Consider the following 26,428-nt stretch of genomic DNA (forward strand, 5'->3'; position numbering starts at 1 on the left):
TATCTGAAAATAAGATAGATGTTATACCAGTAATTTCTGATTTTCATTTTTTCCTGATCTGAAGTTCATGGTCACTCATGAACATTGTCCCTCTGTATGTTTGTATTAGTTCTCTCAGTTTTATTAAAATATGCCTCAGTGTGCTTTTCTCTGTAGTACTTATCCTCAGAATTATGAAGATTCTTGGATCCATATGTTGGTGTGGTTTTTTTCTTATTATTTGGAGAATTTTTAGCCAAATAATTCTTGAAGCCCTATCTGCTCTTCTTTTTTTTTTTTTTCAATTTACATATATGTTGTATAGTCCCACAGGTCTCCAAGACTGACTGTGTTTATTTTCTTATCTTTCCCTTCTGCTCTTCAGGGTGGATAGTTTTAATTGGTCTTTAAAGTTACAGGCTATTCTGTAATCTTCATTCATTGGTTAGAAATAGTAAAATTTTCATTTTAGTTTTTTTTCTTTTCATCTGTAGAATTTTCATTGGTTATTAAGGTTTTTATTTATCTACTGAATTCTTTAATCTTTCCATTCATCGTAAATATTTATTTTCCTTAAGTGTTTGAGCATGATTATTAGACCTTATTTTAAGTCTAAATTATAACATATAGGTTACCTTAAGTTTGTTTTCTAATGAATTCTCTCTTTTTAAAAAAACATTATTTTCATCTTTATGCTGAATATTATATATATTTAAAATCTCTGGATTCTAGAATTTTCAGTGTTACTGCCATTCTTGCAGGCAGTTCGTTTGATTAGAATTATTCACATTCTGTCTTTCTTACATCCAGAAACAACTGAAAACTTAATTCAGTTATTTTAACTTCTAAATATAATTTTTCCCTCCCATGGATATCCCATCAGACTCCCCAAGTACGCATGGTTTTTTTGATTAAAGGTTGAACTAAGGTTTATTTCTTTTGTGGATCTCTTCTTTTCTAGGGCTCCTTCCATCCCCAACACACACACACACACACACACACACACACACAACATACACACACACACACACACACACACACACACTGTGGGAGACCAACCTTGCACGTGACTGAATCATATTCCCTGGCTGGGTGCTGAGGCACTCAGTTGCAGAAATGTGGCAGAGCTTTCCCCACCCCTTCTTGGATTTGAGGGTGGGTGTCTTATGCATGGGTGTGTCTTGCTACAGCCCCATGGGTGGAATTATGCTCACCTGCTCCTTTGTAATATAACCCCTTGCCCTGTTTAGGAAAGACTGTTCCATGGACACACCTTGTGTGTCCCCTTCTCTTACTATGCCCTTGGGTGTGGCCTACCTAGCTGTCAGTCAACCTGTTGACAGTGGACATCATGAAGATAGAATCAGCCCCTTGAAACCTGACCCCTTGCCTCATTTGAATAGCTTTACCTCAATAAAAGTGGTCAGCATGTGCGCTCTCGCTCTCTCTCTCTCTCTCTCTCTCTCTCTCTCTCTCTCTTCCTGCGGACCCTTAATTTTGACTGCTCTGCCAGCCCAGAGCTTTTTTCTAAGGTCCTACAAGAAAGCAAAGTTCTGTGTTTTCTGCCACCTTTTACTGTGAGAAGATAGATGAGTAACATACTCTCCCATCTTGCCCAGTATAGTTCCTCCTTTTCAGTGACCTTTCAGTGACAGTTTTGCCCGCCTTTGTTCATTATTCATTGTCTGTAAATAAATGTTTATTTTTGCATATTTTCCACATTTATTTTGTGGGATGATAATTCCAATCAAATTATTCCATCATTACCTTAATATATTTTTTATATGTGTATGTCATGCATTTTCTTTTCTAGTATTTCCACATGCACATTTAGTCCTTTGAAAAGCAGTTTCCTCCCAATGTACCTACTACAATTGCCCAAATCCTAAACACTAGCCAATGTCAAATGCTGGTGATGCTTTAGAGCAAAGAGAACTGTCACTTAATGATGAGAATGCAAAATTGTACGACCAATTGGAAAATAGCTTGTCAGCTTCCTTCAAACTAAACATATTATTACTGTATGATTTGGTAATTGATGCTCATTGATATTTATACAGATGAGTTGAAAACTTGTGTCCACACCAAAAAAAAAAGACACAAAAATGATTTTAGGAGATTTATTTATAATTACCAAAACTTGGAAACCACCAGAAAGTCCTTCTATTGATCATTCAATGAAGAGACTGTGGCATATCCAGAAAATTGACTACTATTCAGCTCTTACAGTCAATGAGTTAGAATGCCATGAAAAGGCACGGGGGAATTTAAATGAATAATACAAAGTGAAAGAAGTTAATCAGAAAAGGATACAGGTACTTTTAGCATTCCAAACAGATGACATTCTGGACAAGGAAAAACTGAAGAAAAAGTAAAAAATAATCAGTGTTTTCCAAGGGCTAGAAAGGAGCAAGGGATAGTGAGGCAGTGCACAGAGAGAGGACTTCTGGGGCAGTGAAACTATTCTGTATGATACCCAGTGATGGACGTATATCACTATGTGTTTGTCACAAACCACAGAATGATAACACTGAAAGTGAGTCCTAATATAAAGTATGTATTGTGGGTGATTGTGAGGGTAGGTGTAGGTTTATTGTAACAAATGTACACTCTGGTGGCAGATTTTGACAATGGGGAAAGCTGTGGGGAGGGGAGGTCGTAGTTATGGTAAATTGTGGTTCCTTCTAGTTAATTTTGCTGTGATTTTAATAATGCTCAAAAAATTAAAGATTTTTGTTTTTAAAGTACTAGGGATTAAACTCGGGTATGCCCTATCACTGAACTACACCTTCAGCCCTTTTTTCTTTTCTTATTTTGAGAGAAGCTCTCACTAGTTGCCTAGGTTGTTCTCAAACTAACTGTCCTCCTGCCTCAGCTTTCCAGATAACTAGGATTAAGCATGTGTCATTGTTGCAGGCTTAGTTTATTTTTATGAACAAACTTCCCTCCCCATTCTTTAAAATGCATCTTTCCCAAAGACTTTATAATGTATTTATTATAGTTAAATAGAACTTTGTCTAGTCAGGAGATCTTGGTCTTTTGTGAGTTGGTTACTATTAATAATTATTTCTCAATTGTGGGTCACCTTTTTCCTGTTTATCCACATGCTTAGTAATTGTTTTAATACTGCATATTGTGGAAGGTACACTTAGCAAGTTATTAAGTTATGAGAGGATCATCTTGTTCATGTGAGGACTTGATTTTGACCTTCTTATCATAAGCTTATTTTTTTCCTTTTGTAGAGCTATTACTCCTCTGAGAATTGGAGATGGATGTGATCCTTCTAGATTTTAATGAAAATATGAAATGTTAGTCAACTCCCTGAACCTTAGCAGAAAATGAACTACAGACTTTTCCCTTTTCAGGACAATTGCTGCTCAACACATAGTCTTTCCATTATTTGTTTCTGCTAGACTCTTTGAAATCTTATGTCACACAAGTGCAGTTTGAGTCAACCGAGGATTTAAAGGGAATTTAGACCCAGATTTTTTTTTCTCATCTACTCTGTTTCCCTTAATTCTGGAAATTCTCTTTAAATCCCAACCTATTTTCAGTTTCAAAACAAAACAATCACTTCAGTAATTCTGGTCTTTTTTGCCAGAATTCTATTATCTGTTAATTGCATCTTGTTGTACTCTCAGGGAAAGGGCGGATAAATGTGGATCTCATGCAGTGTGGTTCTTTTAAAATGTCTGTATTCCCTCTAATTTCTGCCTTCTTTTGGTTTTTCTTCATTGTCTTCACACAGAATTTGTGTCTGTGTGTGTGTGTGTGTGTGCACGCGTGCATGTTTTTGTCTACTTTATGATTGTTATCAGTGGGAATGTTGGTCTGATAAAAAATATTTCTTTTACAAGCAGAAACTGGAAGTCTACAGAACAGATTCATTTTTGAGACAATGTTTGTGCCCCTGTTGGATCATTTTTGTATAGAATAGGGAATGTCATCTGTATCTGTCACCACTTATTTAGAGAATAGTGAGCTATGTTAAGATTACTTGTAAAATCTCACATATATTTTTGAAAAAGTCTTAGTAGATATGTAATGTTTGGCAAAAAAAATAAGAATAAGAAAAGATAAATTTTGTTAGTATTTGTAAAGAATTGCATATTAATTTCTTAGTGATTCTTAAGTGAATAGAGAGACATGACAAAATTTCAAAAAAAGTTCATAACATTGAAAGGACATGACGGTTTATGTAGTCAGAAGCCTTATAAGAAAAAAGCCCATTATCCCAAGCCTGGACTCTTAATCTAAGACCTGGTTGAACCCAATGGGACAGGTAATGAAGAATCTCTGTAATTTCTCATCAGTCTAGCTGTAAACATTAGGATACCTAAGGCTTTGGTGCTTGGATCTCTTTGCTTTTCTATCCACTTATCCTCTCTATATATTTTTATGTTATCTCATGCATTTAAATAACATTAATGTGTTAGTGATATGCAGATTTATCTTTTCAGCCTATAATTCTCTGCCGTACTGCTTACTTAATGACCCTACCTAGCTGTTTAATAAGTAGTTCAAACTCAATATGATTCCAAGTGAGTTCTTAATTCAACTCTTTCCCTAAAACTTGCTTCTTCCCATCCTTCTCTATTTCAATAAAATTAACTCCTTTATTCCAGCTGCTTAGCGTAAGTGCCTAGAATTTCATCCTTGACTCTTCTCTCTCTTTCAGACCCCACAGTCCATTCCTCAGCAGATTCTTGTGGTTTTATATCCATCATACATACAGGACCTGTAATGGTTAATTCGAATTATCGACTTGATTGGATTAAGAGATGCCAATGGTTAAGAGGCTTATGGGTATGTCAGTGAGGGTGTGTCTATGATGATTGGCATGTGGGATAGCTAATTGAAATGCAGACCCTCCCTAAGTGTGGGCAGCACCATCTAATAAGATGATGGCTTGGATGGAATAAAAGTTGGAATAAGAAAGCAACAAGAGATGCAAACTCTATTATTTTTGAACTGGTTCTTTATTGCTGCTGTGGTAGATTGTCTGAGGATATTGGACTCTCACTTCTTCACTCTTCAGCCTTCAGTCTCTGTCTAGGATAGCACCATTGATCCCCCTTGTTCTGAGGCTTCAGCCTTTTGGACTGTGCAGCTACTGGTTTTTCTAGCTCTCTAGCCTGTATACAGCCATTGTGGACTATCCAGCTTCTGGTTGCTTAAGCCAACCTAATAAATCCCACTTTTATAATTATGTTTCCTGTTGATTCTGTTCCTCTAGAGAACCCTAATACAGGATCCAACCAATTCTTACCCTCTCCAGCCATCACTGTGGTATAAGCAACCATGTGCTCTCCACTGTTTTATTGCAATAACTTCTTAATCTACAACCTTCCTTTTAATCTGACCTATGTATGTTCTTATCTCCATAAAGCAACTGATTGACAGCATCTTCTAAGATCTTCCTCATTGCTTGCTGTGCTTTAGCCACCCTGACATTTTCCACAGCAGGTGCTCTCCTACTAATATTTTCATTTCATTTTGTTCAACCTCACATTTATGGTTTCAAAAAGGTAAACAGCTTGTAGTTACTTACCTGTCTTCTCCATCTTTCCAAATGTTTTCAAATACTTGCTAATTTCCCTTGAATTTAGGGCCACACATGTTTCAGTTCTTCTCTGCATTTTTTCTCCCTTCTTCTCCTCAGCTCCCCTAATTTTCCTTCATCAGCATTGCTCATTTAATACATACTACCAGTGCATTTCTGAAATGTCCCAGTGTTTGGTATCTAAAAAAAAAATTCTTTTAATGAATTTTTTTAGATTAGTTGTGTCTTTATGTTTTTGAGCATTATAATGAATGGCTTTATGTTTTATAATTATAATTTTATAATTTTAAGGATAGCATATTAGACTGGTTATTCTTTCTTATGATTTAAAAACATGGATTAATATGAAAATCTTATGACTTATCTTCCTCAGAACCCTTTAGATATTACTTCACTATAATTTTGATGACTAAGGTTTCTGAGGCCAAGAATAAACTTATTCTGCTTTGACACTGAAACTATTTGCAAAGTTGTCTTTACCTTTTGAAAAATATCTCTAGCATCTGTCTTGGTGTGGAATTCCCTTCTTTCCACTTCTCTGGACTTCCCCCCTCATGCTTTAAACTGTTAACCTGCTGCCAATGCTTCCTCAAGTCCTCTTCCCTTACTATTATTATCTCATATCTCCACTTTTACTTAACAAAGAGGAAAAGAATAATTTTTAGAGCTTTTTAATTTCTTGCCAGACTTATCTTCGAACATATGTTTCTGTATTTTTAACCAACTCCTATTAAACCAGGAAAAAACATTCTTCCTTATTCAGAGCTAATCTTTCCACATATACTTCTGATCTTGTGCTTTCTAACTCCTCTGGCTGAATTTTGTATGATTCTAAAGCTTCATTTATTGCATCTTCTCCCTCCCTATTGACAGGCCTAAGTCTTTCGAACTTTTTAAAGATGACTTTTTCTGTGGATCTCTGACCTTATACCTCCCACTTGTTAATCATTCCCATTCTCATTCTATTAACTGTCAATATTTTTAAAAAAACTATAATGTCTTCCTTTATTTCTTTACATCATATTTACTCATCCACTCACTCACTGTAGTCAATCTTCCAATCCACCATTCCATCAAATTGGCTAGTAAATGTCACCAGATATTTTATTAGAAGTCAGTCCAATAAACATTTTATGTTTTTATTGGTATTCAGTATACTTATTAGTGGGATTCATTGTGACATACCTGCATATGCACAAAACATAATTTAATTGATTTCATTCCACAGTACTTCTTTCCTTTCCTTCCCCTATCCCCCTGATTCTGTTACTCTATGCTACTGGACTTGATTTTGCCTAAAAAGTGGGATTTATGGTGATATATTCATACATTCACATAGTACAATTTGGTAAACTTTATTTTTCTGGTACCTCCTTTTTACCTCTCCTCCTCCCTCTCCCTCTATCTCCTGTAACTATTCTACTTCTATTTTCATGAGGTATCTTTTTTCGTTCTTTCTTCTCTCTAGCTTTCATATGTGAGAGAAAACATTAGACCCTTCACTTTCTGAGTTTGGCTTATTTCACTTAGCTTGATGTTTTCCAGTTCCACCCATTTACCAAAAAATGACATAATTTTATTCTTTATCACTAAGTAGAACTCTATTGTGTACATATACCACATTTTCATTATCCATTCATCTGTTGACAGGCACCTAGGTTGGTTCCAAAACTTGGCTATTGTGAATTGGGCTGCCTATAAAAATTAGTTTCTGTACCATTCATTACTCATTCAATAGATATTTATTAAGCATCATATGCAAGTACTATTCTATGTTCTAGTGACATGGTAGAATGCAGTTTGGGCAAGAATTCAAATTTGGCACCTGCAGAATTCATTTGACTTCAGAAAAAGAAAAAGTGTAAATGTTGACTATTAAAAATTTTTTCTTCATCTATTTCTATTAGTGTGAAGTTAATAAAATCTTTTTTTTGTATTCCAATAGGTGATTGACAACTATATCCATATTTGGTTTTGCTGTTTTCTTTTTTCCAGTGAAATATTTTATTGGTATTTTAGGAAAAGTTAGGGAAGAAAGTCCAAGGCATTTCATAATTTTATCTTTTTATTTAGCAATATCATTATGTGATTTTTTCCTTATTAACATATTTAATTTATATATTTGCAAAATAAAATGTACATCAAAATAGTGGACTTATGAGGGAGGAAGTGCCATTGTATGATTTTAAATGTGCTATATTATTCAGTTTGTAAAAGCCAAGAATCATTTCTATTTCATAATAAAAATCATGTGAGGAAAATAACAGGACATTTTTAGTATTTTATGAGTGTGAACCCTTAAAGAATTTAAATCATACTAACCAAATATATTTTGTTTGAGGGGCTGGTGATGTGGCTCAAGCGGTAGCGCACTCGCCTGGCATGCGTGCGGCCTGGGTTCAATCCTCAGCACCACATACCAACGAAGATGTTGTGTCCGCCGAGAACTAAGAAAAAATAAATAAATGTTAAAATTCTCTCTCTCTCTCTGTCCCCCCCCCAACTCTCTCTTTAAAATATATATATATATATATTTTGTTTGAGAAACAGGGAATGAAACAAAACTTTAATCCAACATACAGACAAAAAAACATAACTTCTCTTGGGTGCCAAATTTGAATTCTTGTCCAAAATGCACGAACTACTAACATGATGGGTTTTGAAATATAAAATTGATAAAAGATTAAGTTTATATATTTTTTTCATTCTCTACAAACTATAATTAATATACAATCAAACTCTTATATTTACACTGTATATTTTGATGAGATTTGACAAATGCATAACACCTGTGTAATCCATATTCCCATTTAGATATGTTAAGATATTTTTCTATTTCTAAAGATAATTATTTCATTTATAAATTTTCTGGTTAATAATTCCTCTTCCTAAGAAAACTATAGATATAATTTCTATCATAATAGATTGCCTTTGCCTGACAAGAACTTCTTATCAGTGGAATAATTTCATGTTATCTTATACCTGTCTTTCTTTTAAATAATGAAATGTGTATATCAGTAATACATTCCTTTTTTAACTGTTCTTTCATTTAATGGGTTTTATCATAATTTTTTTATTCATTCTCTTCCTAATGTACACTTAGTTATTAAGAAAAATGTTATTATTAACATTCCTTTTTAAAGTTTTTTTGTTGTTGGCAGGTTTTCTTTTTGATTTGGGTAAATACTTGTGAATGTAATTGATGTATCATAAAGTGGTTTGGTATTTATCTTTAGTAGGCACTTCCAAAGAGCTTTCCAAGGTGAGTTTATCGTTTTATGCTACCACTAGCAGTTTGTGGGAGCTTCAGTCATACCATATAATGACCAATTTCTGGAACTGTCAGTGGTCTCAAGTTTGACTCTTCTAGGGGATGGAAAATTCTCATTGTGGTTTTAATTTTGCATTTTACTCTTTCATGGATTTAATGGCCATTTGTATATATGCTTTCATAAGGAGACCATGTTTATTGCTCCTTGTTGGTTAGATGGGAAATTATTTATTTGTTTACAGTATTGTTTTGGAAAATGTTTTATATATTTTATATGCAAGTTTCTTATGAGATTATGTGTTGTGAATATTTTATCCATGTCTGTAGCTTATCTCTTCATTTTTTTATTCATGACCTTTCATACACGAATATTTTCTAAAATTTTCATGAAGTCTAATATATCAAACATTTCTTGTATATTTAGTTGTTTTTTCCCTAATTTTAAATTGATTGATAATATCTTATCTATTACTGTGGATCTATTAAATTTTTTTTCCATATTTTCTCTTTCTTATTCAGATTAGATAATTTTACTTCTCAGAATTTATCTTCATTTAGCCTTATATAATTAACATTTTCTTTGGTAATATTCAATGTACTCTTAAACCCATTCTGAAAATCTTTTATTTCAGATATCCTATGTTTTTGGCCTAGATTTCTAGTCATTATTTTTTTAGGAGTTTCTATTATTCATTATTATTCTTTTTTCGAAATCATTTAAAATAAGTTCTATATCTGCTATAAAATGCTTATCTACTAATCCGACACCTGGGTCATTTGGGGATCTTTTCTAATGAACATTTTGTTGCTTGACTAGGGTAATATAATAGTTCACTTTTTCACATGTAATATTTTTATTGTTTCTTAGACAATGCAGGTGGTTTGGATTATGTAGTTTTATTCTGGAGTACAGTTACATTTTGGGGGAGCTCTATTTGTTTGAATTTTTTTTTTTTTTTTTTTTTTGGTCAGGCAGGAGAGTAAGGTTTTAAATTTAGTGGTAGGCAGCATCTGTTCCTCTATTTCCAAATTTTAGATTTTCTGGAGTCTGAACTAAATGTTCTACAATTCTTCAGCATCTGCTTTACTGAATTCTCTCTTCTATCACCATTTATCTCTCAGTCACAAAGTGTGAGATTTCTGCTAACAATGATAGAGTCCCATCTTGCACATGTACAACTTAGCTGTCAGCCAAAGAACTCTAGTGAATTGCTGTGCATGCTTCTCCTTCTTCCATACTAGTGGTTTTCTCTTTTCTGTTACCCCAAATACATTTTAGTGGTTTCAGTAACCCTGAACTCTTGATTTGTTCTTTCTGAGCTAAGCAATGCTGCTGCTATATGTGCTCTCTACATTTCTTCCCCAAATAAAAAATGGTCACCAACCAGGATGCCAGAGTCATTTCTCAGGTTCACCCTAAGATTTCCTTCTTCTCAAAGAATACTGAACCATACTATTGATCTCATTCATGACCTGAAAAGAGTTACCCCATATATTTTGTACACCTTTGTATTTGTTTCTGGCAGGAGGAGAAGTCTAGTAACTGTAGTTAATTTTGTATGATATTAATCTAAAGCATTTCTGCCATATTTTATATTAAAATAGAGGAAACTCCTGAAATTTGGAATCAGATGAAAATAAATGTGTTTTAGTCACCTTTTTCACTGCTGTGAACTAAGGGACCTGACCAGAACAACTGTAAAGGAGGAAAGGTTTATTTATGGGCTCAAGGTTTCAGAGGTCTTAGTCCATAGAAGGCAGGCTTCATTCCCTGGGGCTTGAGGAGAGGCAGAATATCATGGTGGGAGAGTGTGGTGGAGGAAAGCAACTCACATCGTGGTAATCAGGAAGCAGAGAGCGACTTCACTCTCCAGATACCAAAATATACAACAAAGCCACACTCTACCACTTCAGTTATCACTCGATTAACCCCTATCAGGGAATTAATTCACTGATTGCTTAAGACTCTCACAATCCAATCATTTTTCCTCTGAACTGTCTTGCATTGTCTCACATGTAAGCTTCTGGGGGACACCTCACATCCAAACCATAACAAGATGCAAATTCTAACTCAGCTCTTTTTTGTCTGCGTGGCCTTGAACATGTAGATATAATAAAAGATATTAAAAATTGTATACATGCCATAATGCCACCAACTTGGAAGGCTGAAATAGAAAGATCTTAAGTTCAAAACCAGCCTCGGTAACTTAGTGAGGCCCTAAGCATCTTAGTTAGATCCTGTCTCAAAACAAACAGGGCTGGGGATATGGCTCAGTGATTAAGTGCCCCTGAGTTCAGTCCCCAGTACCAAAATTGTTTTAAAAGTATACAGATGTATAATTATTTCATTATCTTTAACCTTGTTCTAAAATGTATTACTATGCCTTTTAAATTTTTTAATTTTATTTTTTATTCAAATTTTGATTTTTATATGACACTAGAATGAATTACAATTCATATTACACATATAGAGCACAATTTTTCGTATCTCAGGTTGTATGCAAAGTATATTCACACCATTGGTGTCTTTATACATGTACTTAGGGAAATGATGTCCATCTCATTCCACCATCTTTTTTATACTGCTTGCCCCCTCCCTTCCTTTCCCTTCCTTTTACCCTATCTAGAGTTCGTCTAATCTTCACATGCTTCACCTCCCAATCCCACTGTGAATTAGCCTCCTAATATCAGAGAAAACATCTGCACTTGGTTTTTTGGGATTGGCTAACTTCACTTAGCATTATATTCTCCAACTTCATCCGTTTACCTGGAAATGCCACGATTTTATTCTTTTTTAATGCTGAGTAATGTTCCATTGTGAATATATACCAAAGTTTCCCTATCCATTCATCTCTAATGGATATTAAATGGGATTATTTTGTTTATAATTTAGCAGGAGCTCAGCAAGTATCGTTATTAATTCCTCTTCAAGGATCCATGGTCAGGAAGTATATGAGATCTGCAGCCAAAGACAAAGCTATAGTTTTCACAGGCTACAGAGTCACTGGTTATGATAATGCTCACAGAAAACATAAGTGGATAAAATACTTCTAGTTGAATATTTGTTGACATCTGCTAAAGCAGAGAAAATTATATCTAAGATATTCAATGTCCTTAATTCTTGTAATTCAGGTGAGGGTGGGGAGGGAGATATAATTGTAGTTTAAATGGGGAAATTATGGAAAAAATAAAGCTTTCTATCTAAAGCTTTGCCCTACTATTTGAAAACTAATGTAGAGAAGAGTCAAATACGTCATTTAATAAGGCATAAACTTAATTGGAAAAGAAATTTTCAAAATTATTTTTGAACCCAATGTAATCCATACCTGCCTCAATTGCTTTTATATTCTCTAATTGTGAAAAATTGAAAAATAGAGAAAGAAGTAATGGACACCAAAATGTAGATCTCAGTGGAAAGGTGCTTGCTATTTTCTCAATCAACCCTACTCCCCATTTTTTGATGTATAAATCTGGCTTTTTTAAATTGCTCTGCAAACATATCTCATAGCCTATTTACTGAAAGACAGATGCCACTGAGCCCTGACACTATGAATACGTCTGGAGCCACCATTGCCAAGAAATGTTCTAAGAGGTACTGATCTTCACAGCTACTTGTCTCAGTGGAGGTTAGATTTTATACCTAGAGTTCTTTAGCTTTGTGCAGTTTTATTATGGGCTTTCATATTTATTATAGAGATATGTTATGGCACAGAAAACCTTCTGTAAATATAATTATTTATGCTTAATTTGGGGAAGATATAGACTTTATAATAATTTTAATTGAATACTGCTGCTCCCTTTGTGCTACTTTTCTTGTAATAATGAAGATTTGGGTAATTAGGTTCAGAAACATAGTATGTTTGCTTGTCTGCATACTGAATTTTAGTGATACTGCCTTCTCAAATGGATTGAGAATAATACTAAGAAGCTGAAATTTTGTATTATATTAAATTAATAATATTGCCTTTTAGTAGGTAAAGGAACAATAAAATTATGCACATCTTTCTATATGATTTTACAGACATATATAAATATATACACATTCACACTCATATACATATAGTCATACAGTACATAGTGACATTTTAGCCAATGACTAACCAAATTGAAATGGTTTTTACATAGGAATTTTTCTGCCCCATTATAATCTTATCACTCATTGTAGCTGTAATAATGTCATAGCAAAATGCATTACTCATATGGTTCTGGTGATTCTTGTATAAGTAAACCAGTTGTGCTGCCAGCTGTATAAAAGTTTAGCACATAGAATTATCTATGGTACATAACAGTTGATAATGATAATACCTGGCTATGTTGCTGCTTTATGTATTTACAATATATTTATCATTATTTTAAAGTATACTCCTACTTACAAAATAATGTACTGCAAAACAGTATGCTGTGTTATGTTGACCCATACCATCTAGGTTTGTGCAAGTATATTCTATAATATTCACATGACAAACTCACCTGTAGATGTTTCTCAGAATATATTCTCATCATTAATCAACACAACTTTATGTATAAATGTATATATATACTCCTATATATACATGTTATAATTAGAACATATTCTTTAATATGCTATGATGCAGAACATACTAATTCTGGTCTGTCATCTCTCAAGAAGTATTAGTTATATTTCAAACAATGTTTTGTTGTACGGGTAATATAATTCAGAACTGGTTATCTTTACTAGAAAAAATTGGTATATGAAAACAAGGTCATGATTTCAATTACAGAATATATAAAAATTATGTTGAGAATGGTTAATACTCAGTGGTTAAATCTTCCACTCCTCCTAGATATGTACAAAGGTAAATCATTCGTTCACTAATTAATCATTCATTTATACATTTGTAGCACAATAATAACTCTAGAAGATTCCTGAGTATTTTTTTTTCTTTTCATCTCTATGATTTTTTATATCTGTATAATTTTTTGTTTTACAACTTGAATTTCTTTGAATGACTTCACACACACACACACACACACACACACATAAACTATAAAACATCATACTCATTAATCTGAAATTCAATTATGAAATATCAGCTTTTATAAGTTATGCTGAAAGAGATACAGAAAAGGTAGGAATCATGAATCCAATATTTGTCCTATGCTACTATAAAAGCAAACTCATTAAATTGTTAAAAACCAAGTTCTACTACACATGACACATACATATCACATTTCACTTTTAATCCTTAATGTAATAATGAACAGAAGAGTAGATGGTTGAAGTAGATTTTAAAAATTGGGATAATAAAATTAATTGAAATAAAAATGCTAAAATGAGATTCTTAAGTTAGATACAAAACTGGATTATGTCTTATTGACTGATAAAAGTGTTTTTTTAAGCACTGTTTTTACTGTCTTATTTGAGGAATATTAAGTGTAATGAAGCTGAAAACATACTGTGGACTAGTGATATAAAAACTATTTACTGAAGTTTTCTAATGCCTCCATACATACCATACTCAGTGTTTTACAAATTCTCATTTTCTCTTTCATTCCTTAAATTTATAATTACTTCTTTGCTATTAAATTCATTAACATTATCTTTAACAATTTAAAGTGTACAATGAATATGCAAACCTTAATAATGGTGGCAATGGTATATTTTACTTTGCTAATGATGAATTTTCAGCAAGAATATTTTCTTCTATCTTCCCTGAAAATATTATAAAAACATGAACTTTTGTGTGATAAATAAACAATGTTGGTCAAGATATAAACTCCCCAGGATAAGATAGTAATTAAAATTGATTCACCAAGCAGCTGTCTAACCAGCCCAATTTTTTATGTGGTTCTGAAAAAAAATTAATAAAAGGTTAAACTTAGACAAGTGCATATCCAAAGATGGAGAATAAGATTTCTGGTAATAGAAGAATATGTTATAATCAACCATGTTGGAGAAGAATGGTCTGGAAAATCTAGAATAGGATCACAATCACTCAATAGTAGAGAAAAAAAATCCATATTAGATCAGATCAGAGTCTTTCTTTTCTGGCAGTTTTATTTAGTATATTGCATACATTCTCTCATTTAATCCCATTTTAACGTTGAATAGTAGTAGTACAAACATCTTGCAGGAAAAATAAAATAAAGGCTAAGGATTAAATATCTTTCCTAAGACTATATAGCCAGTAAGTAGCAGAACTGATATTCACATCTTAGTCTCTGTCTTCAAGGATTGTGCTTTTGGTACTATGCTAACTCAGTTTTCTGTATTCCACAAAAATATCACTAAATATAGTCCTTTGACTACAAAATCTTACTGTGGCATTTTCAGTAAAATTAGTTCAGGTGGAGTTGGGGTTATGGCTCAGTGGCAGAGCGCTTGTGTAGCACATATAAGGTGCTGGGTTCGATTCTTAACACCACATAAAAATAAATAAACAAAATAAAGATATTGTGTCCATCTATAAAAATTTTTTTAAAGATATTTAAGAAAATAAGTTCAGCCACATCATCACTAGCTAGTTAGATAAGACATTAATCTGTAGTTATCATGGGTCATGGTATCTACAGATGATTTTCAAGTATAAATAAGACCTCTTGTAATATGCCCTGGGGAAGATTTCTGGATTATATTGTATTGATTCAGCATGAGTATAGAGGAAATAAAAATAAAATAAATCTGGAAGGAATTGTTGGAAAGGGCCTGAGCTGGATCTTTATAACTGTTTTGTTTCTATCTCTTGGGCATTCTTTCTAACCTCTTTCCTGTAGCAGGGTCTTTGCAAATGTGTTTTCAGCTTTCTTCAATAATTTCATTCCATAATCTGAGGGGAAAATGTTTTTTCATCCTTTAGGACTCATATATATGTTATCTCTTTAAATAAATTTTCCCTTATAACCCCATCTAAATTTACTTGTTATCACATTTTATTTGTTAGAAAATTTATTTTTATTTGCGTGTCTATTCATTAAATGATTTTTTTACTAGAATTTTATTTCCTTGAGAGAAGGAGCCATATATATTACCTTGCTCAGTACTCTATTCTAAAATCCTATGAAGGTATCATGAGCTCAAAACCAATAATTTAATTGATGAATATTAAAGACAAGGAAAAAAAAACACCTCTTTTACTTTCAGTTTCTTTATTAAGAATTTGGTACAATGACCTTGCATTTGGGGATGATGGTATCTCTTACATTTCTAACAAGGTGATTATGAATGTAATATGGTACCTCTTACAGAAGAGCACATTATAGAATCCCAAGTGTTGTACAAATGCTGACTAAACTAAGTGAAATATTTCTTGGATATGGCTCCATCACCTGTTTGAATCTTGGTGTCTCATTTTTCCAGCATCATGTATTCATATGTCTTTATGTGGCTTCGTTATTGAGCAAAGCCATGCTGTCACAGTTGACCTTGTCTTCCTGGAGTGGTGACTAACCAGGTGGGCATATTTGGACCTCAACTCATGAAAAACTCACTTGCTATTTCATGCTCCTGTACTCAACAGAGAATTGTAAAGTGACTGATTTGTCAATTTGGTGCACTTTAGGATAAATTTGGTAGCAGTTTCTTGGCTTACCCTTTTCCACAATTGCTTTTATTTTAAACTGAAACTTTACTGAGTGACATGTGCACATTACAAGTCCCATTGTATTAATTTTTGGTAAAGGTGAAGCACGTAAATGATTAAATCTTCATGAGAGTGGTTGCACCTTTTTTTTTGTTTGTGTTTTTGTTTGGTATTGGGGAATTGAACAAAGAGGTCCTTTACCACTGAGCTATATCATCAGTACTTTATATTTTTCACTTTGAGACAGGGTTTTGCTAAGTTGCTGAGTTTCTTGCCAAATTGCTGCAAGCGACCTTGAATTTGAAATTGTGATCCTCTTGCTTCAGCTGCCTGAGTCCCTAGGATTATAGGCATGCACCACTGCACCCAGTTCAAATTGGCTTCTGTTTTGTCTAGTGCTTCAGATGGAAAACTAATGTTGATATAAATTTATTTTTCTATGAAAGTATGAACATTTTTTTCTTAGGACAACTAATGTCTTTTATGATTCAATCATCAATCTGCGGTTTGTGAGTTTCTTGTGTTATCTATAAAACTGTCAGAATTTGTAAGAGGCCTTGTATTGCAAGACTTTATACCTAAGGTGGTTGCATATTACTTAGAAATAGGATGTAAAGTAAGAGGTTTCATATACGACAAGTGTCTAGATCTCTGTAGGTCATCCTTTGCTTCCCTGGTATAAAACTTTTTTTTAAAAATATCAATGTCATTTTCCTCCCTGACAAACTAAATTAATATCTCTCCAGCTAAATATTCCTTTCAGTATGTGGCTATTTGACTTCATATTGCCCTGAGCCCTGGATATTGGCCTGGAAGAGGGGAGAGACAGGAGTTTCCATTCTTAAATAATGAAACATTACAGCAGGCTTACCCCCATTTTTTTTTCTATCTGGACTGTGAAAGAGTTGTTTTTTGCTGGAACAACAGAAAAGCCTGAATTCAACTGAGCAGGGGGGTGCAGAAGTAGGCAAGAGATGCTAATAGCTCATTAATGCTGCTCCAGAGTTGGAAGAAGAGAACATTCTATTATCATTTCTATTACACAGGTTCAATGATTGAAGAAGAACAAACCCAATAAAATTTCACTCTGAAATGCCACCTTTTTCTTTGTGGTTCTTAAACATTAATTTACAAAGAACATAATAGAAAATAATTATAGCATCCTCCAGAATAATTTGATGAAAAGTTACAGATAATGAGATAGTTTTTCACTCTTAAATTATAACTTCAAATTAGATCAGCAGTGACCTGAAGGCAATTCAGGTCGTTGTAAAATGAGTCTTTCATCCAATATCCCTTCAAGGCTTTGGTTTTCTTTCAAAGCTAATGTTTCTTCTGATTTCCTTCTGAATGGAAAAAAAAAAAAGCTGAGGATGAATGATGCTCATAGCTGAATTTTGTAAATATCTTCATATCACTTTTTCTTTAATATAGTTGAGCCTTACTGGTAGCTAGTCTTAAAGACTTGAATTTAAAACAGAACATTTTAGTGGTATATCCTTAGAATTCTTTCATTTCAAACTCATTTTCCCGGGAAGTTGTTAAGCTGGCAAAACTGAGACCCTTTGTGACCCTCTTTTGTTTTTGCTTAACTGCTGTGTGTTTTGCTGCAGCCACAGGTGTTTTAGTTAGACTGTTGCTAGCTTTGGTTTGTGTACCTGTCTTGTCTCTGTGCTTATTCAAGGCTAGAGTTCTATACAGAGATCCTTTGGAAATGTCCCACTCTTGGGATATTTTGTTATTCTGGTAATACTAATATATTTTATCTACTTCTTTCTAGGTCCTTTTGAGAAATTGGAATATTTGGGAAATATATGGTAACTCTTGTGTGATACTATTTTTTTATGACAGCTTGGGGTAGGATATTTAATATTCAACTTATTGCTAAACCCATGATGATGTATCCTCTCCTATGAGGCAAAAATATTATGCACTTAGGATTCAAAAAAATATGATGTACATCTGATCTCAAATAGTTTGAATTCATCAGAGGAAATGTAACAGGTACATGAGTATATAAGTAAAAAATCATAAGTTGAATAAAAACACACAAAAAGGATTAGTAGAATTATTACAATATTATTCCAGGTTAATTGGCAAATAAATGATAGAGGCATTAGGTACATGGATCAGAATTTCTTTATTTTCATGAATCCGTGTTTGTCCAAGTTATCAATAAGTTTGACTAATGGATTGACAGGTGGAATAATGTGTCAACTACAGGGCAGGTGTAGCAGCAGCTTGGCCACTTTTATGCTCCTTTCTTGAATAACATAACATGCCACAGGAAAAAGGGTATATTGGTAAAAAGCTACAGAATCCACGATCAGTCACAATTAAAACAAATGCAGTTCTTCTTTATATGTTTTTAAGCATTTTTAAAAACATCTGTCACTGTCATCTTTTGTGATTACTCACTGAACAAATATTAATTAGTGCCTAGTATATTTTGGGCAGTGTAGTTAGTTAGAGATATAATGGTGAAGAAGACGGGCAATTTAGTCATCTTTATTTGGTATAAAGCCTAGGAGTAAATCAGACATTAAGTGGTAAACCTGAATCTAAACATATAAATATGTAAAATTCCCATTTAAAAATTCAACAAATACTGACTGAACACATGCTCTGAGTCTGTGCTTGAAGTGCATAAATTTATAAAGAAGATCTGGGCTTGGGATATAGCTCAGTTGGTAGAGTGCTTGTGTAGCATGCACAAGGCCTGAGTTCAATCCTTAGTGCTTCCAAACATACATAAATAAATAAATAAATAAATAAATAAATAAATAAATAAATAAATAAAAGATCCCTCCCTATTTGGAGCTTTTATTTCTATTCTGGGAATGGGAGTAGACAAAAATATACAATGTGTATATATGTGTATTTATACATATACATAAACACACACACTATGTACACACACTGTGTTCGCGCACTGTGTACTTGAAGCTGATAAATGCTATGAGAAAGCAGGGAGAAGGGCAGTAGATAAGAAGGACTGAAACTGAGAAGGACTCTTTTAAATAGAACATGGTATACTGCTTTGAGAAAGTGACCTTTGAGAAAGAAGTGAAGAATTAGCTATGTGAATATGTTGGAGAGAGAGAATGTTCTAGGCTTAAGGAACAAACAATACAGTAACCGTATGGTAGGAGTTTGCTTTAATATTCTAGAGAAAACAAGGAGGTCATCATGGCTGGAGTAGAATGAACAAGGGAAAATGGTTAGAGATGAAAGGAGAGAGGTGCTGGGAAGAGGTAGAGGATGTGGATGCTAGTAGACCTTTGTGATAGAGAGCCCTTAGAGAGCGCTGGGCATGACAGAGATGTGGTCTGAGTGTTGCAATCTGAGCTGCAAAGTTAGAGGACCATTCTGTCTGCAGTGCTCTGACTTAACTCCATGGGGTTTGGCTTATTGGAGCAAAAAGTTCTATGAGGATATTATTGAAATCACTCAAAAAAAGTGACAGGGGGTTGGAGCAGGATATAAATAATAGAAACAATGGAAAACAGTGAGAATAGGGAAACACAAACAAGATTTTCTAACAGATTGGATATAGGACCTAAGAAAAAGAAGACTCTTTTGTCCCCCCACTGAATAAATGGAAAGATTGAATATTCATCCATACTGATGTAGAAGGCTGTGGAATGCCAGGTCGGGGAGTTGAAGAGGTGGACACCATCATTCATTTTTTATGTTTCAGAGTTTGAGATATTGTAGTTACACACCCAACTGCAGATTCCAGTAGGCAGTTTAATAAACACATCTCTAGTATTGGGAAGTGCTTCCAGCTGAAGATTCACAATAGATGACATTTAAACTCCAAACTGAACCAGGTCACCCAGAGAATGAGCAGAGATAAACAAAAAACAGAACTATGTCCTACTCTAACATTATAGTTGGGGAGAAGATGAAACACTAACGGAAATGAGTAAGGAACAATGAATGAAGTAAGAGGAAAACCAAATGAGTGATAACACTGATTAAATGGTATAATGATTCATTGCTATAAAATAAGCCTTCAGATAACGTAGTTCTTTCAATGGATTCCATTTATAAGAGTAAAAAAATTTTGTAGTTCCTATTTTCATGTGCCACCTTCCCACAGCCATCTTCATTGTTGCCATCACTAATGGGCCCTCCCTACAAAGGATTCACATGGAGAGCACCTGCTTCCTCTCTGTCACAAAATAATGTCAGGAGGCAGACCTGGCTATATCAGGTTCCCTTCCTTTCCTCAGCCTCCTGGATGCCTGAGGAGGCATGTCTGAATCTGCTTCTCCTTGTGTCCATAGGACATTAAGCTTTGCAAAGGCTTTGATTAATTTTAATCTGAGTGCTTTATGGTGCTTCTATTTTAAAACTTTGAAAATGTTCAGAAACTTTGTAACCACCATGCTCCCATTTACAATTTATTTTTGACACTTTTGGCGTTCTTCGATTTGGTGGTTTTTTTTTTTTTTCCTCCAGGCAGGAGTAAACTCTATAATGATGATTAACAAGAACTCTGTGACCTTACATGGACCTGGCAAAGGGCAGAACAGAACACACCTCTTTTCTCCAAGCACAATAATCTGAACAGATGAAAGTTCAAAGGTTCAAAATTTTGTAACCAAGTGGACCTATTCCTCTGGATTTATTGAAAAGGGCAGGAAATACACCTAGACGGTACATAAGTCTTCCTTTTTTTTTTCCACTTTGCAATAGAGAATGAGGTAGTATGTGGCCAATGTACTGATGAGTCTCTGGACTATAGTCTTTTACTGCTTCTTTTTTCCCTTGCTTTTTCTAAAGGGTCTGATTAAGTGTAATGATCTCACTCTATCAAAGGTTGGGAGCATTTCCATCCACTTTCAGAATTCAGACTGTACATTGAATAAAACAATATAATTAATCTCTCATAAATATTCACCCTGGACAAATGACTATTTTTAGTAACATAACACCTGATCATCCAGATGAGTTGAGGGTAATTGTGCTTTTCCTACCCTACCTATAAAGGTACCAGAGGAATACATAGGAAGATAATTTCTTACTGCTGTTAACTCTTTTGTAATATTTACATGAAATCTCATAATGTATATCATAAATTGATGGTAGCATTCAATGAATCTAATAAACATCAATCTAATGTTTAACATACACCATTGGCAGATTATTACTATGAAAATATATTAAAAACACCCACTGATAATTAAAATCTGTAAGGAAAACATAAGCATTTACTGACTTTCCTTATTTAGCTCAACCAATAATAATATCTAATCAGTGCTTTGTATACTCAAAAGGAATTGCATCTGCAAATTCAATTCCTTTCTCTGATCTCTATTATCAAGTACAATTTCAACCAAGAAACAACTAAAGCTATTAGCTTCCACAAGCATGACTAATATGTTTCTGACTATTATTATTAGATGGAGAAATACTGGGTTTATGGTGGATAAATCAGAAGATCAGTCTTAGACATGTTAAGTTTGCCTTATTGTGGTATTTAGGCAGGAAGGTAAAGTCAGTAGTTAAGTAAATGGATTTGGATAATATAGAAGTTATCTGGATGAAAAATACATTTGAGTGCTATCTATTTATAGGTAGAGTTGAATCCATTAAATTCAATTATACCAATTCAATTAGAATTATATCAATGTTAAGAAGAATAATGAATAAGAAGAAAATTAAGGACCAACCCTTGAAAATGAACTTGCTAAATAGATAAAGAATGAGAGGTCAGCTCAGTAGAGGAAGGCCATCCAGAGGGAAGAAGAAGGGGAGGGCAAGGAGAGGTGCTGGCTAAAGAAATCAATCAAATTACAGTGAATCCACTTTTGTGCATGTTATAATGCACCAATTTAAAAAAAAAAAAACAGAGGGGAGACCACTAGAGAAAAAGATAGAATAGGGGGTCAGTGGTAATGAAGAAGGAAGGGAAAGGGAGGGGCTGGGAGTGAAATTATTCAAATTATGTTATGTGTATGTACGGATATTTTGCTAATATGTATAATTATAATTCACTAACAAAAAACTTTAAATAAAGAATGAGGGGTCAGGGAGAGAAGAGAAGATTATGTGTTTTATGCTTTGGAAACCAAAGGATATGCATCTTATAAGAGACATAAGATTAGGTCTAAAGTACTGAAATCATTCATTTCTTTCTTAAGCATCTACTACATGCCAATCACTTGACTAGGTGATAAGATAAAATGATGGTTCCCCAGTCGACCAGATTATAGCCTAGTGGGGCTATAAGTGGTCATAGTAATATGTATGCAGTTATAAAATGAGGCACACATAGTAAAAAAGAAAAACACAGTGCCATCACAAAAAGGAGGCTATTCTGGACTATGGAGTCAGGGAATGATGTTTTCTACTGAATCTACTCTTGAGCCGAAGAGAAGGCAAATAGGAGAAGGTGAAGGGTGGAGGAAAAAGCACACCAGGTGGAAAGACCTTTGTGTCAAGAAGTAACATGAGAATCTTTGAAGGATTTAAAAGACCATTATGGCAGAAGAGCAGAGATTGAGGTGGAAAGCAGGGACAGATTGGTCTTCAGAGAGCCATGAACCAAAATTAAGGGCTTCAGTCATGTTAGTCATTCTGATCTTTATTCCAACAGCTATAGGAGACTGTGTATGTTCTGTAAACAGGCAGCTGTCAACCAAGGAAACTGAAAAATGGAGACCAGGATCGTAGGAAGAAACACACACACAGTGACTAGTGTGGGAAGAAAGCAAGAGAAGAGAGTTCAAGAAAGGAAAGCACCAAATGAAAGGGCCCTGAAAAAGGAATGTGGACTTGGAGACAGGGTGACTGTCATCTGTCACAGAGCTACGTCATTGGTATAAGTGATGCAGGAGTGGGAAATGGAAAAAATAGTACCCGTTTTTGTCTAGATTTAGGGTTAAGAAAATCCTATTTCTAGTTACCAAATCCATATGGAGTGATATAACTCAGATATCTCCTCTTCCAAGTAATCTACTATCTCAGAGCATTTTAAGCAAACATGAATATATTGAAATCTCTGTAGTGTTCCTGAAGGATTTCTATCTCATATTGTATTGCAAACAACTAGAAATCCTGGTAGGATCTTTCACCAGTCCCTCCTCTGTACCTTGTTTCCAGGATCTCTCTTTACTTTCCTTAATCCCTGAAACACATTAGTAAACCTAGCTACTTCCTGGGTCTTTCAGTTCAGCCCAGCCTCTAACCCCAAATAGTATAACAGTATTCTGCAAATGGGAAGGACCTCCATCCGGCCAAACAGCTTAGAAGGCATTTTTTAGTGATCATTTTTATTACTAATTATGATTTCAAGGCCTCCAATTCCAGAAAGAAGCAGAAAAACCTCAAAAATGGATTTTACAAATTCAGTTTTCCATCTTATCTATATAATATTATAATAATCTATAATTACATTTTATCTATAATAATAAATCTATAGTAAATTCATATTTGATCAATGGAGCTATTAACAGCCTGACCATTCCATTTCTCTTCTACCTATTTGATTTGTTGATACATAGTTTGTTCTGCTTCTCTGTTGTAGATTCATTTCCAAAATAAGACAGTGCTCTATTCTCTCTGCTTCCAATAAATTCCACAGACACCTCTAATCATCAAGCACAATTTAATTCATCAAACATTTATAAAACCCAAGTATGTAGAAGATCTGAGTCATTAATAGGATTACAAAATGCTCGAAATCATAACCCTTGACTTGGAGGAAGTTGGGTTTAACAGAAAAATAAGCAAATAAATTAGAGCCCAAGTGGCAAATGCTATATTTGTGTTTCAAAGCTTCTACTAATCTTTTATCCTTTTCTGGATTTGTGGAGGTACTTAGTATAACAATGGTCTGACTTTCTAGAAGTTGGAATATTACCAAAAGATTGTGTTTTAGTGGTTTTAATACTTGTGGGAGAAAAACATTGTTTATTACTTAGGATGCCTTGATTTTTCTCAAAATAAGGCTTTATACATACAGACAACAAAACCAAACCAGAAATTGTTGATCAATAGTGGGATCTTGGGTTAGAATAGAATATTTTCATTATGTTCAAAATTACTATTGACTGCCAATCATCTGTTAGGTGCTGAGGAAAAAGCTGTGAGAAAATAGTTACCTACTTACACAGAACTTATATTCTAATGAGACAAATAGTAAACAAATAAGCAAGTTTATATAATAATAAAGAGTATGAATAAAACTCAGAAATAGGTGATGAGACATGATTTGGGAGGAGGCAGATTGGGCAGTTGGAGTCCTAGCTGAATAAATCATATTTTAACTGAGATCTGATTGACAAGAAGGATCAAGTTATATAAAGATGCAAAAGAATCCTATTCCAGGAAGGATAACAACTAGTGTAAAAACTCCAAATCAGAAATAGTTTGGTGTTCCAGAGAAACAAAAGCAGCAAAGCTGCTTTCACCTAATGGAGGTCATAATGAAGTGGAGAGGCGGAGAGAAAGGGTCCAAGGATAAGGTATACCCTTCAATTTCATACCTGAAATGTAGAGAATAGGGCAGGAAGTGTATGAAGTGGGAATTACAAGGGAAGGTAAAAAATAGATCCTGTGGAGTGTCTTAGGCCTCCATGAGAATTTTGGATGTTTATAGGTCCTGTGGGAAACTAAGTGAGGATTTTTAACCAGCAAAGAGGTAAAAGGATTGCATGAACAAATGTACCCTTTCACTCTACGTGGGAAATAAAAATAGGACTCTCTGTCATTAAAATCCACAAACTTTCCAAGAATTTCCAGTGGTCAACTACTGTGTTAGTCAACTTTCCGCTGTGACAAAATATCTGAGAAAATCCACTTAAAAGAGAAAAGATTTATTTGGGCTCCTGGTTTCAGTCCATGGTTGACTGACTTCTTTGCTATGAGTCTGCAGGGAGAGAGAACATCATTGGTTGAGAGGGTGTGATGGAGCAAAGCTGCTTTCACCTAGTGGAGGTCATAATGAAGTGGAGTAAGGGAGAGAAGGGGTCCAGGGATAAAGTATACCCTTCAATTTCATACCTGCAATATGACCCAGCTATTCCAACTAGACCCTAGCACCTGAAGATTCCATTGTCTCCTAATAGTCTGTTCTATTATGAACCCTCAGTAGATTAATTCACTGATAAGATCAGAGCCTTTGTAATCCAATCACTTCCCCCAAATGCCACTGCTGAACATTACTATAATGGGGACTAAACCTTCAACACTTGAGCCTTTAGGGAGTATTCTATATCCAAACCATAATATCCACCCTTGTGGCTTGATAAAATGTTCACTTTAGAGGGATACAGAATGACTTCCTCATTGGTAACAAGCTGATACCAGATTGGCTTAAAGCCACTTTTTGTGAGGGCTTCACAGTGCTTTCCCAAAAGTTGAATGAGTGACATTTACCAATAATGGTTCAGGTATAAATTCAAAGTTCTTCTGCAATATCTAAATTTTTGGAACCAATAGATCTTCAAGCTCACATGGGATGATTAGTTGGACACAAACACTTGCTCTTGTCTTCTGCTAGGTAGACATTGTCCAGTTGTTCATAACTACTTCTATTTATCTTGGATCCCTGAGGTTGAGGAGCAGTGACCTTGTTGAACCACCTAGTTGTCTAAGGAAGCATAGACAGTTGTTTTTGTCATAGGATGTTGTGGTGTTTATTATCTTGATGCTGCTCCTTTTTCTCTATATTAATAAGAAGTTCTGTTTTGAAAATGTTGGCGGGTTTCCAGATCTTGGTTCAGGATACAATACAAGGAAGAACTAACAAGACAAAAATACAGTCCTTTATCTGCAGAGTATGATGGATATAGTAGTGAAGCATCAATAGACAAAGGTGGAGAGAGGCTTGTGGGAAGCCGGTGGTGGCAGTTAGGCTCTGAAGGTTTTCCTGAGGAGCTGTTTTGCTTGGCGTGTGTGGTTCTAAAAATAAAGTTCATTTTTTGATAATGGAATACCCTCTATGGTGGTTTGAGAATGGCATTCATTAGCCCAATGTCTCCCTCTACGGCATCATGGGCAAATACCCGGTATTCTACTCATTTGATACCTAGTTTTGTTAAACCCTCCTCCTGTGGGGCA

Source organism: Spermophilus citellus, assembly GCF_964194105.1.
Source record: "Spermophilus citellus genome assembly, chromosome: 10".
NCBI lineage: Eukaryota > Metazoa > Chordata > Mammalia > Rodentia > Sciuridae > Spermophilus > Spermophilus citellus.